The sequence below is a fragment of the Pezoporus occidentalis genome, unplaced genomic scaffold (assembly GCF_034315485.1).
Source record: "Pezoporus occidentalis ecotype Australia unplaced genomic scaffold, CSIRO_AGI_Poc_V1 ctg204, whole genome shotgun sequence".
NCBI lineage: Eukaryota > Metazoa > Chordata > Aves > Psittaciformes > Psittacidae > Pezoporus > Pezoporus occidentalis.
The window spans coordinates 72618-86823 of record NW_026913900.1 but is presented as its reverse complement, the minus strand read 5'-3'; the positions used below and the strand labels follow the sequence as shown (position 1 = coordinate 86823).

General features: G+C 41.1%; 1 long non-coding RNA gene across 1 annotated transcript in view; it reads left to right on the top strand.

Moving 5' to 3' along the window:
• Nucleotides 1–11133: 11133 nt before the first annotated feature.
• Nucleotides 11134–14206, top strand: part of LOC134163706 (uncharacterized) — a 74185-nt gene continuing 71112 nt past the window's right edge. Inside the window, exon 1 of the long non-coding RNA XR_009964804.1 lies at nt 11134–11802. This is a non-coding gene — a long non-coding RNA (uncharacterized LOC134163706). The remainder of the gene's footprint in view (nt 11803–14206) is intronic.

Genomic DNA, 14206 nt, shown 5'->3' with positions numbered 1-14206 from the left:
TGGAAGGAAAGCATACCGTAGTGTGTGCATACTCAGTTTTACAGATCACTTACCTTTTAACAACATATTAGATACTACTTTTCTCAAAATTGTTCATAGATAAAATTATACATCTCATTAGGGAAAAAAGTGATTATGCTGACAGCAGTTTATTTAGTTTGGTTTTTAATAAAGCAATTAGAAAATTGATTTTAAAGTGGCTGTTTCTGGCCACTGGTGCCTTGAGCCATGGAAATACCAAAGGATTGTTTTAAAATTGCTTCTTACTATACCGTTACTAGAGCTATGAACAATTGCCTGTTAGATTAAGTCCTGAGACAGCAGTGAAATTGTATGGTTAACAAATTTACTCAAATCAATTTATCTAAACATTGCATATATTTGTTTACAGTGGTGATGCTAATCAATTCTGATGATGATAGATACTTCCATATCTACAAATTTATAAAAAAAATGGATATTTGCAGGGCGTAACTGTGCAATGAGGTGCTTTTCAAGTCAGTGATTATTTGATTCCAAATTTGGTATAACAAAAAACCTAAATATCTTTTACTTTTCTGTGAGAAAGCTTCAGAACTCCAAGAGATATTTCATTTTTCAGCCTTGAATTAAGCTTTTACCCTGCTGTAAGTCTCCCTCTTGTTTAAGTTCATACCCTGTTTGCATCAAGGCTCTTTGATTCTCTTTAGGAATTTTAGGTGGGAATAAATGAGGTCAGAATCTGATTTGATTTTCTGTGGCACATGGCTAGGCACTTCTGTGTGCTCTGTACTAGACTCATCATATGCTGTATGCATGTGCATTTAAAACCCTCCTTAGACCTTCAGTAGCGTATTTAAGGGGTAGGAGTTTTGATTGTCAGAGGCTTTTTGTAGTGGGATCTGTGTTAATGAGTATCAGGATGAAAATACATGCTTTGTTATCCTTGGAGTTAGTTGTAGCTCTTTGTCATCCTTTGAATTCCTCATTGACTCTGCTGTCTCTTAGAAGCCCTCTTTACATAACAAAAGCTGCAAAATGACCAGAAGGAGTTCTGTAGATTAATAAGCCTTGTAAAGTATCATAAATGATGACTTAAGCTGGAAAACACCATCCAGATGGAGGGAAATTATGTCTGTTTTATTATGAATAGGGTGATGATCTGTTAGATTATTCCATTCTACATGTGATAAAAAAAATCATATTTAGATTTCAGGGCTTATACCTGAATCTTTACAAGGCCTTTAGCAACCTGTTTTTCTGCTCCCTGCTCCCATCATCAACAAGGATGACTGCACATTTGCACATAATCCTGTTCTGATAAGTGCCAGATCAGTTATCCTTCAGAATTTTATTTGTTTGAAACAGGGTGGAATCCAATGCATGTTGCTCATTAAGTCACTCACAGCCAGGGAATTTTGAAAGTATGGGAACTCTACCTGCTAAGCGCTCTCTAAAAGAGCCTACGAACTTCTTCTCAGAAACTTCTGCATGTCTTTTGAGGGGAAAGAAAATCCTCTATTCTCTTTTTCAAGCAAGGACTAGTCACAGTACTAAACTTGCACTTTAAATAATGTTTAAAAAATACATTGCTGCCCTACCAATGGGCTTGGAATAGTTCTGTGAAACACCTTCAGGATCACCACTTATTTTGCAGAAAATCTTACGGAAATGTAGCAAGCACAGCTCAGGTGAGGATCATATTTTTAAAGCAATTCTACTTTGGTAATTTTGCCTTTGTAAGACAGAGATCCATCATTCCTATTTTCAGTCTTATCTTACCAGTTTTGCAAAATTCCTAATACTGCCCACATAGAAGAGCAAACAAACAAGCAAACAAAATGATCAAAACATCAAGCTGTTACATAGACTTCAATAAAACTCTGTGAATTGCAACTCTATAGTTTTACTTAAACAAAAAAGAAGTCTATTCATGTGGTAACCTTGAACTGTTCCTGTCATTTCCCTGAGCTACATGATTAGCATAACATTCCTAGTACAGGGTAAAACCAGAGTTATAGCAGTAGGTAATTCAAGATGGACTGTCAGCAGGATGAACCCCAGCAATGCAGCTTGACTCATAACCCAGGCTGCTTTCATACTTGGGCCCAGTCTAGCCTCAAAATGTCAGTGTTGACTACACAAATATTGTGCTCCCGTTTTAGACAGAAGAAAAGCTGGAATTCTCTTTAAATTTAAACTTGATTTATTTTCAGTTACTTTGTCTAAATAAATGTCAGCCTCTTAATTCTAGCTCACTGTTCAACTGTAAGTATTCAGTTGTAAATGCATGCTATTTGTATGAAGGGACAGGTGAATCTTTTTCCACCTGTTTCACTCAATATTTCTGTGCATCTCTCAGTTGTAATCTGATTAATCCATCATTGCATCTTTCTTAAAACAGGCACTGCTAATCCTCTTTTTGAGTATGGAAAAAGGTTTAGTTTGCAATCTTCATGCAAAACCTTCCTAATTTTGCCTTGCAGCAGACTAAGTGATATGGTCATTTACGGATAAACTTGGGCACTGCAGTAAATTGAATTGTCAAGGTCACAAAGGGAGTTAATGCCTTACTCATGCTCAAAACTGATTCTCTTGGATACTTACCACAAAGTAGTGTCAGCTGAGTATCAGTCTTGTTCAGTTTGGTTACTTGGTGCCTTGATCTGATTATTTGTTCAGTTGAGCCTGAATCAATCAAATTGATTTATTGAAACAATTTTAATTGTGATATCTGAAGACCAGGATAAACTTACCTGAGAAAACTGTGAGCCACTTGTCTCTTCCAAATAAGGGCTTACCTCAAGTACTGTTTCCTTTAGCACTAAAAAATTGTCTGAGCATGAAAATACATACCCAGAGCTTTTTAAAACAGATGTATACAGAGGGATATATGACCTCTAGATTATCCAAATGAAGAAAGACTGCCCAGCTCACCTACTTTAACAAACAAGAGTTAACAAATATTTTGCTTTGCTGCTGATACAGTCACTACATCCAAGCAGTGAAGGAGGAACATAATGACCCACACTTTTCTGGGAATTTTTCATTTAACTGTAAATAGAACATGGCTCAGCAGCTTTTCTCAAAGTGGCCTACAAGTAGTGCTTTAGCCACAGATAAAGATAATAATTTTAAAATAAATCTAGTCACTGGAGAATCACTGCTCTATATGGGTATTTTTCAGAGAGTAGCATCTTGGTGCCCCACCTCTCAACAATGAACAGAATTTTTCCTGGGATTTCAAGCATAAAGTAAGTTTGTTTCACACCACAGCTCAACAGATTATGTGGCGTAAACTGTTATAGTAGCAGTATGTCTGTTAAAATGGAAAGAGAACAAATTAGATTGAAACCTAGCACAACAGTTTTCATTTAATACATTTATGCTAGCAATCTGTCCTGCTAGTTACACAAATCTACACAAGAGAATATATGCAAAAGCAAACATGTGCTATTCAACATCAGTTTGGAGACTGTAGCCAAATGCTCCAATAAAATACAATGACAGAACTGCTTCATATGAGGATTTAGCTATTTAGTAATGATTTAATCAAAGTCATCTCAGTTTCATTCACACATTCTTCCATTCCTTTCTCAGTGTTTTCAGTTGTACTGGGAATAAGGGAAGAATTGAACTCAAAGCAAGAAGGGCAGGGCGAGGGAGTGTGCTAGCTGACTTAACTTGATTCTCCCACATGGTAATTTTGTTGTTATTTGAAAGGTGTGTAGGAAGACTGTTTCTCAGTTGAGAGGAATAAAGATTAGGAATGTCTTGAGGGTGAGATGTGAAACGTACAGCTCATGTAAGACAGGAACTGGCAAATCAACTGTAATTTGCACCTGCCCAGAGTTTTCCTGCAGTTGGTAGAATGAGGACTGGGAGAGAAAGGCACACCATGTCAAAAAAACTGTTCTTGACTGCCTCCATTCAATTATAATAAGTGAAATAAACAAATGATTTTAATAATTAGCTTTACTGGCAATTTTGTTAGTAAGTTTACTTAGGGTTAGCTAAACTTTCCAACAGAGTTTCAGTGGCCTATGGGAGGACAAATGGGATACAAATTCAGGATCCTGTTATAAGAGTAACCACATTTGATTCCCCATGTTTAAAGGAATGCATGAATTAACAAGAACAGAGTTCCCAGACAAGTCAATAGGAATGTCTTATTCCAATTATCTTATTTTGTTCCTGAGCTCTTTGCTTTACATGTTGGATATCGGTTGTAGAGGGACCAGAATGGAAGTTCCAATGAAATGTGTGCTCTGTGATGAGATTTTATCTTCTGATGAGATCCTTCAAATTGAGAACAAGTAAAATAATAGCAGTCAAATTATTAATGAAGTCAAATAATTCTGCTGGAACCAATGTTTCTTAAGTAGAACCAATCCACGGGCTCTTGGAGGGAGGAAGCAGAGAAAGATGTGAATTATTCGCATGTTGAAACTGAAACATTATGGTGTCCTCTTGATTTGTCAAATCAATATTTTGAGTATAATAGCTGGGACTGTTACATTTAGTACTTAGGGTGAGACTTCCTGGAAGGCTGCTATGAGGTCTCCATGCAGCCTTCTCTTCTCCAGGCTGAACAGCCCCAACTTTCTCAGCCTTTCTTCATATGGGAGGTGCTCCAGCCCCCTGCTCATCCTCATGGCCCTCCTCTGGACTTGCTCCAACAGCTCCATGTCCTTTTTATGTTGAAGACACCAGAACTGGACACAATACTCCAAGTGGGGTCTCATGAGAGCAGAGTAGAGGGGCAGGATCACCTCCTTTGACCTGCTGGTCACACTTCTTTTGATGCAGCCCAGTATATACAGCTGTCTTTCTGGGCTGTGAGTGCACACTGAAGCTGGCTTGTGTTCAGTTTCTCATCAACCAAAACAGCCAGGTCCTTCTCTGCAGGGCTGCTCTGAATGTCTTTGCTGCCAAACCTGTAGCTGTGCCTGGGATTTCCCCGACCCAGGTATAGGACCTTGTACTTATTTGGCTTGGCTGAACTTCATGAGGTGGGCATGAGCCCACCTCTCAAGTGTGTCAAGGTGCCTCTGGATGGCATCTCTTCCTTCCAATGCGTCAATTGAACCACACAGCTTGATGTCAATGGCAAGCTTGCTGAAGGTGCACTCAATCCCACTGTCCATGGCACTGGGAAAGATGTTGAACAGGATCAACATCGACCCCTGAGGGATACCACTCATTACCGGTCTCCATTTGGACATTGAGCCGTTGACCACAACTCTTTGCATATGGCCATACAGCCAGTTCTTTATCCACCTATCAAACTGATCTCCAGTTTAGAGACAAGGACATAGCGCGAGACGGTGTCAAATGCTTTGCACAAATCCAAGTAGATGACATCAACTACTCTACCCCTGTCCATCAGTTCCATAGCACTGTCATAGAAGACCACCAAATAGGTCAGACAGTATTTCCCCTTAGTGAAGTCATGATGGCTGTCACTAAGCACCTCGTTGTTTTTCATGTGCCTTAGCACATCTGCTCCAAGATTTTGCCAGGCACAGAGGTGAGACTGACTGGTCTGTAGTTCCCTGGGTCATCCATTTTCCCCTTCTTAAAAATGGGGGTTATATTTCCCTTTTTCCAGTCATCGGGAACTTCACATGACTGTTATTGTTTTTCAAATATGATGGACAGTGGCTTAGCAACTTCATTTGCCAGCTCCTTCAGGACCCATGGACAGATTTGATCAGGTCCCATGGACTTGTGCACACTCAGGTTCTTAAGATGGTCTCGAATCAGATCCTCTCCTACAGTGGGTCTAAGGTCTTCATTCTCAAGAGTCCCTGCATCTGCCTTCCAAGACTTGGGCAGCGTGGTCTGAGTATTTCTAGTGAAGACTGAGGCAAAGTCATCGAGAACCTCAGATTCTTCAAATCCAGGGTAGCCAGTATCTCCCCTTAGCTTCTGGAGAGGGCCCACATTATCCTTAGTCTGTCTTTTGTTTGCTACATACCTATGGAAGCCTTTCCTGTTATCTTTCACATCACTTGCCAGACTCAATTCTAACTGGGCCTTAGCTTTTCTACCCTCGTCTCTAGCTTCCTGGACAGTATCCCTGTATTCTTCCGAGGCCAATCTGTCCTTGCTTCTTTCACCTTATATAAGCTTCTTTTTCCCCCCTCTTTCTCAGCAGCTCCTTATCCATCCATGGAGGCCTGCTGGCCCTCTTGCCTCATTTCCTTCTTGTCAGGATGCAATGCTGCTGAGCTTGTAGCAGGTGATCCTTGAATCTCAGCGAGTAGTCTTGGGCCCCCCTGCCCTCTAGAACTTTATCCCATGGAGCCTTACTAAGCAGGGTCCTGAAGAGGCCAAAGTCTCTTTTGAAGTCCAGGGCAGTGAGCTTGCTGCACGCTCTTCTCACTGTCCTGAGGATCTCAAACTCAACCATCTCGTGATCACTACATCCAAGGCTGCCCTGGAGCATCACATTCCCAACCAGCCCTCCCTGTTTGTGAGCACGAGTTCAAGCATGGCACCTCTCCTTGTTGGCTCCTCTATTACTTGCAAGAGGAAGTTGTCTTCCACACATTCAAGGATCCTGGGTTGCTTGTGCTGTCCTGTACCCTTGCTCCAACAGATATCAGTATGGCTGAAGTCCCCCATGAGAACAAGGGCCTGCGAGCGTGAGGCTGCTGCTATCTGTCTATAGAGCGCATCATCCACAGAGTCCTCCTGATTGGGTGGTCTGTAACAGATCCCCAAAGTGATGTCCCCCATCGCTGTTCTCCCTTGTCCCTGACCCACAAGCTCTCTCTTGACTCATCACTTGTCCCCAGACAAAGTTCCATACTCTCCAGCCTACCACTGACATAATTGGGTACTCCCCTCCTCATCTACCTGGCCTGTCTATCCTAAGGAGCCTATAACTTTCCATTCCAACACTCCAGTCAGAGGAGCCATCCCACCATGTTTTTGTGATACCAGTGATATCATGTCCCTGTAGCCATGTACACATCTCTAATTCCTCGTTTATTCCCCCCCCATCTCATCCCCCTTGAGATTGGGTCAGGCCAACAGATGGATACCTCTGTGCCTTTGAAAGTAGGGTCACCTACTACTATGACCTGCTGCTTTTTTCTGGAGGCACCAGTAGTGATCACCTTCACTGATGCATCAGCTGGTTGCTCATTTGGTGTGGTGGGTGTTTCCTCATTAGCCCCCTGCAGAACTGTGAAGCTGTTCTGGGTGAGGATGTCAGATTTTGGAGGAAGTCCCTTGCTTTTGATTGTGATGTTTCCTTGTTTTTTTTTTTTTTTGTTGTTGTTTTTTTGTTTGTTTGATTGTTTGTTTGGTGGGTTGTTTTTTTTTTTTTTGTGCGTTTTTGTGTTGTGGTTTTTTTTGTTTGTTTGTTTTTTGGGGGGGTGTTGTTTTGTTTTGTTACTAGTCCCCAGCTTCCTGGATTACTGCCCTCCTTTTCTTTATGCACTGTGGTGGACGCTTGAGGCTCCTGCACAGTTTGGGCCTGGAGCAAGCAGTCCAGCTCCCTCTCAGCTACTCTGACATCTTTCAGCTGCAGACGGTGTGCCACAGCTCAGCCACCTGCTGCAGGAGGACCTCCACCAGGAAGCACCGAGTGCAGCCCTGCCCATTGTGCACCCTCCCCTCAAAAGACCAGTGCAGGCACTCTCTACACTCCAAGTTCTACGCTGCAGCCTCCCCTCTCACCGGCTGTACCTGGTGCCGACGCTGCCACAGCCGGGGCATCCAGAGCGGAGCTCCCAGACCAGGCCTAGGCCCTGGCCCTGGCCCTGGCCCTGGCCCTCATCATTCGACTGGCTGCCCACTCGCGCTGCCAGCGCCAACCTCGGCGCCACACACGGTTCCCGCGCTGCCTGGGGCGGGTTTTCCCCGCTCAGGGCGGTGCCGTCCCTCCTGGCGCCGCCCCCTGTGAGTCCCTACTCGCCTCAGCGGAGTTACCAGCTTCTGTGCAAGGCCCGGCGAGGGTTTGAGGCTCCCTCGGGGGGTGTCTCTGCTCAGAATTGGGGCTCCTGGATGCGGCATTTTCCGTCGCTCCGGGGTTGAAGGCTCCTCTCTGCAGACACCTCGGCAAATGAAATACTAGTATTGTGAAAATCTCAAGCAAGTAGTCACTAAGACGCAAAGTTGTTAGTAGGGGATGTTGTTTTATTGCTATGGGGCTTTCTGCTTTAACATTTTTAACAGAAATTCATTGATTTGAGATCCCTGTGAAGTGGTTTAGCTGCCGTGATTTTCTGTTCAGAAAATACTCCTCAATAGTGGATGAGAAATTGCGTCTTTCTGAAACCCGGTTTCCATCAGGTTCCACATTGAGTGGCTGAATTGTTATGCTGTAAATCTTTACTGGTATGCTATTTCTACCTGTCTAGCTAATCTAAACCCAGAATTTTAGGTTTCACAGAAACAGCTTCCAGTGATGTTGGACAGTCAACAGTGTTATTTTGAAAACTCCTGCAATAATTTCACTTTTAAGAGCTGGAATTCAGGTGGCTCAAGCTATTGGCGTGTTCATGACCTGTTCTAATAAGGAATTGCCTTTCTCCTGTGACCCAGTAAAAATGGAGCAGGTTCAGCTGTGATGAGGATTCTTTCTATTTCAGGAAACAGCACAATGAAGGGAAGCTGCAAGATGCAGCTCTGTAATGCATGCTGTGGCCTTCTTAGCCCTGTTTCTGAAATCACTATGGTCTGGCTCCTACACATGAGAAAAAGTCAAGGAGTGTTGAGTCATGAAAGAAGCAAGGAGAAATCTGACACAGATGGTAACTGTGTTCCTTTTCTGATAGTGGCCCATAATGGGGAAAAAGAAGAGACATGTTTCATATGAAGTTACTGTTGTGCAACACTCCTGGATCCCCTAGTTTGTTTACAATCACTTTATTTTGATGCAGTGCTAATGGCTATTCTGAATTGTGTTTGCTTTTTTGCTTCCTTTGCCTTTGTCCATCCTCTAACGTGATAATTTGGGGTAAAGCAAGAATTAAAGTAGGTGTGATTTACTGAAATGAAGTTTCACATGATGTTTCATGGAGTTTTCATTGTTTTAATTCCTTCAGTTGAAATAAGTGCTCTCTGCAGTGCCCAAAGAGAGCAGCTTTTACTGCATGAAACTTATTTTTGATCTGACTGAACTTAATGTTCCAGGACCTGAAAGATTGGTGTCTTTTTCTTTTTCAGAGGAATGATTTTCAGAAGGACTCTATGTAGCGAATATGACCAACCACTGAGCTGCCTGATGTTACTACTGTCTCCAACTCTGTCCTTCACTGGGTGAAGTTCTCTTCTTACTTCACTGAGCAGCAGCAGAAAGTGAGTTTTAACAAGTGTGTCTGGAAAATAGCATTTTGAATAAGATGTATCAATACACATTAAGGGTTCTGCCATGTGCTTCTGTTACTCAGAGACTTCTGCTGAGGACAGCAGCATTGGAAGGATTAATATTTTAAAGTAACTGTTGGAGGATTATCATAAATCCAGACTCCATCTGTGTACATGATAAGGTGGAAGCATACATGGTTTCTTTAAAAGCCAGGAGGGGATTGTGTTTAATTAATACTGGGTTTAGCACCTGAGGGCACTGGGGACTGCTTGGAAAGGGGTACAAAGGTACATCTGGGCATGTGTCTCATTTTTAAAGAACGGGGGCTTTTGAAGGAAGTGCTGTTACATTAGAAGTACACTTTGTCTGTGGTTCTTCAGGCATGGCACTGTGTGGAAGGGTATAGATTTTCCATTCTGTTTTTTCCAGTCAGTGGAAAAAATAGCAGTTGTAAGTATGCCTGTTAAGGGTCCCATGGCCTATTCAGGAAATGTCCTTTTTGAAACTTTACATGGGAGAGGTTGTGCTGTCCAGTGATGTAATATTGTATTTTTGCATCAGTTTCTTCTGTGGGCATCTTCTTGCAGACTTGCGGAAGTCACAGTGAAGTCTAAATGTCGAGGGTAATTAATAATGCCTTTGTTTTTTACACTGTAGAGTAAAACATACTTCACAAAAATTCCACTTAGCAACTTTTCTACGTATGTGTCATGTTAATTTTTTTAGAGGCTGAAGCTAATTATTTAGAACAAGGTAGAATGCTGAAGTTGGGTCATAACACTGAAAGGAGATACTTTGTGAGGAGAAGGAAACACGAATTCATATAATGCAACATATACTGCAACTGCACTATCATAAAATTTCCCATTACTGACGTAGGAGATTGCTATCTCCAGGATTAACTGTAATATCAGTATATCACATACGACTCCATAAAAGAAAACACCAAACAGACTAATGGAATAAGAGGCACATGATGAGCTTTACTTTCAAGTTATGTCTGTGTGTTGTGACAGTTAAACCTGAGCTGCAGCTCACTTTGCTCTACAGCATTCTAAAGACCTGATAAAGTTAAAAAGGATGTTTTTGCAAATTCTACTTATCTTTTAAGTTACAGTCATCATCAGAAGATATACTTTGGCTGGTTTTGCTTTGAATTTCTGTGCTTCTGAGTCATAGATCTGGTTGATTATGACTGACTGTATATTGTAGCAGCCCAAATGAAAGTGGGTTTTAAAAAGGTTCTCCCACATAAAGTTTCTTTGGCAAGAGTTGGTTAAAATTTTAATAAAAAAAAACTTCGGTCTTAAATCTGTATCAATATTGCTGGTTTTGTGAATTTAAAAATTATAATAATTTTTAAAAAATAACCCAAACACAAGGGTAGAGAGCATAAGTTCACTGTGGAGAGGAATGAATCCCTTTCAGTTCATCTCAGCAGCTGGTCTTATTACTTACCCCTAGTTTCAGGTGAATCTTAATCTTGAGATACAATTTCATTGCCAAAAAGTGCTTGTAGGTAATATGTGAACCAGCCACTGTGAGGCTAGCTTTGCAGTCTAATATCATGAGATCCTGATGTCTCTATGCACAGTGATGTGATACCAGTGTTTGGAAAATGTACTAGCCTTTTCCTACACTGAAGTGACTCTTGCAGCATTTGCTTTGCTTTGCTTTGCAAGCTGGGTATATAGAATTCCTGTTCCATGTGTCCAGCAGAGCCCTTCTGCTGGGAGGAATGCTGTAACTAAAAGAAGTATTTTCCTTAAAAAAAAAAAAAAAAAAAAAGCCGCAACTTCTTACTGCTGTTTGTGCTTTATATTAGGCTGTTAAGCTAGATTTGCTCTATAGAAACTTTTCTGGCTTTATTGAGTTTAGACTGATGATGTACATGGTCTACTGTCCTTAGAAGGGACGTAAATAGGACAACATATAAACCTTGACAACTGTGAACTTTGTTTTTAGGCTATAAATTTGATGGGAGTAAGGAAGGTATACTAATCTTTTTGTTCTGCATGAAACGTTTAGTGTATGGGATTATGGCCCATGTGTAGGGTTGCTATGGATGACAGTACTAATAATTTACTTCTTTATTTTAAGATTGCTTTTATATAAACCTATTTATAGCATGGAACTCCTCACATTGCTATGGTGTTAACAACTGCAAGGCTAAAAGCACAAATGTTTGAACTGAGATACCTGTTGCTCAGCCACTGAAATACCATTGTCTGATACTAACATTACTTTGCAGATAAGGGCCCTCTCTCAATAGAGCCTTGTGCAAATGGTGGTTTCAGAAGCAGAGACAGATGCCCTGTTGGAGTTGCTGAGATGGTGATATCTTTTACTGAGGGATCAGAGGATGAGGGCCACATTGCAGCACCTCTTGGAATGACCTAAGGGAAGAATGGCACACTCACACTGAGGAAAATGGAGTACATGTAACTTGCCCATATTATACCCTGAAGAGCTGTAGAAACACCCATACAGCATTTGAGGTACCTTTGTTTTTTTTTCTGAATGTCAAGACTGCTGTTGCTTTTGAATATGACTTCAAGGAAAATAGTTTTTGCTACTCTGACTTACCCGAGAATGTGTGAAAATTTAATCAATGTCATGTGCTATGATGCTGCTTTCTAGCCCAGTGGTGGATGCATAATAGTTTCCAAAAGTATGGAAAACGAGGCTGTAAACTGCAAAACATAGGGACTGAGATCCCTGGCAGTACATGAAAATTTGAAAGACTGGCAACTTGTGACTGCTGCTTTACACACTATTTCAGTCTTGACCTGCAATAGCCTTTTATTACACTGGCTTTGGGCACCTTCTCTGCAGGACCACCAATAGTGACCAATTGCTGCTCAGTTTTTCAGAATTGCTCGGATGATCAAACATTTTCACTTGTTGACCCAAGTCTCAATTAGAGCTTAAACCCATGAAGATGAAGAGCTTGTCTGTTAAATCAGAGCACTGCTTACTATTACCTTTGCCAGCAGGCTGCTCTATGAACAGCTGCTGTGGTACAAAAGGCCAAAGAGAAGGGCCTCAGTTTGCCCTGGTCCTTTCACACCCCCATGTCACTGGAACATACCCAAACTACAGGCAGTCTTTCCAGTGCAGAACAGGCTGTACAGTTGACTCTAACTGAAACGTGAATCATCTCAGTCCTAAATTATTTTAATCCAGTCATCTGTGTTAAACGGTGTAAAGAGACAGCAAAGCATAGAGAATGGTTGCCAAGTAGAGGATACAGGACACAAAGCTGCTAAGATGAGATGAAATATGAACTAATAATGATTTATTACAAATGCCACTGGGATTATAGTGGGAATCACTTGGAGAGATACTCAGGTGAAATGAATTTTGTAGGCTTTCCCCTGAATGATTATTACAGTCTTAGTAGAGGTGAAGGGAAGGCAAAGCTGTTAGTTACACCAGGAGTACACACAAGAGTTTTGAAGTGCTCCCAAATAAATTCTCCCTAATTAATATAGGCTTTTCAAGCCTCCTGTAAGTAGACAAGCATGAACAGCTGTAGTTCTTTTTATAGACACAAACTAATCTCTAGTACATGTTGGAGTTGAAGGATGTAGAGAACAGCATGCTGTGGATTTGTAAGTCTTTTCTAGCCATGAAAGTATTCTTTTTATATTCTCTAAAAGTAGAAGGGAATGCAGAAGAGTGCAGAGTATAGTCTTCAAGAATCCTACTTGGGAATAAAGTCATGACAAGAGCAAAGGGTCTAGCTCTTAATGACACATACCACACACTTCTTATTAACATGTGTGAGTTTTGACCTATTTTCTTGACAGGTTCAGCCTTTTGTGACCCATATGAAATGGGCAGCATTCACTAGCATTTCTTCCCAGTTTCCACTTGTGTGAATGGCCTTCATGAAAAAGGATGAGAAGAATTACATGCTTCATGGTTTTTAAAATAATTGTAAATGCCTAAGCAATAACTTATAATAAAATCCCTTAGCCTTGATGAATATCTTTGAACATTCTTCCTGTTTGACGATGATATGTTTTCTCTCTCTCTTTATTGCTAGCTGTATGTATTTTCAGTTTAATATTGTCCTCTGCCTGGAGACAATATCCGGTTTTGGCAGGTGAAGGGCGGAACTGTAATAGCTCCTTTCCATCTCTAATGCCCGTGATTTTATTTACATGAAAGCATCCTGGATTTTGAACAGTTTGTTTCTTTTGGCAGTTTATTACCAGCCTGAATGTCCCACTTTTTCATGATCTAACATTCGGCTGCTGCACAAGTCATTATCACCTCCATTTTTAGTTTTAATAACCTTGCTTTTAATAAACCTCGGTTTGAAGTAAATTTCCAAAACCTCCCTTCAAAACAATGCCCCAGATCTTCTAGAACCCACTGGTTACTTTTTTTCTCCTCAAAGGAATAAGCTGGTTACACTTTTATTGATCTTATGGCTTTTCCTGATGTGACATAGGAAGAACTGATTTACTTAGGGCAAAATGACTTGCTGGGTACTCTCCATTATTGTAACCAAAGGGAGAACTAACTACTAAAGGGCTCATGGGGAAGAACTGTTTCAATGGCTCTTTGCGCCCTGTGCTTTTTGGCTCAGAAATTGTATGTCCCCATTGTGGACTAACTGTACCTCATAACTCTTGTGATGTAGACTGCTATGGATTGCAAATGAATTTTGTCCATTTATTCTCATGCACTAGAAGGAGCACTGGGGAGAAGCAGAAAATCACTGTTTCACAGAACTCTTCTCTTTTGATTTCAGAGGAAATAAGTACAAACTCACAAACAAAGTCACTGTAGGGAAAAAACTCAGCTATAAGAATACTGCTGTTTAGAGAAGGGAAAAATGAAAATGCTGAAGTGGAGATGGTGTGGATTCCACACATCTCTAGAACAGCT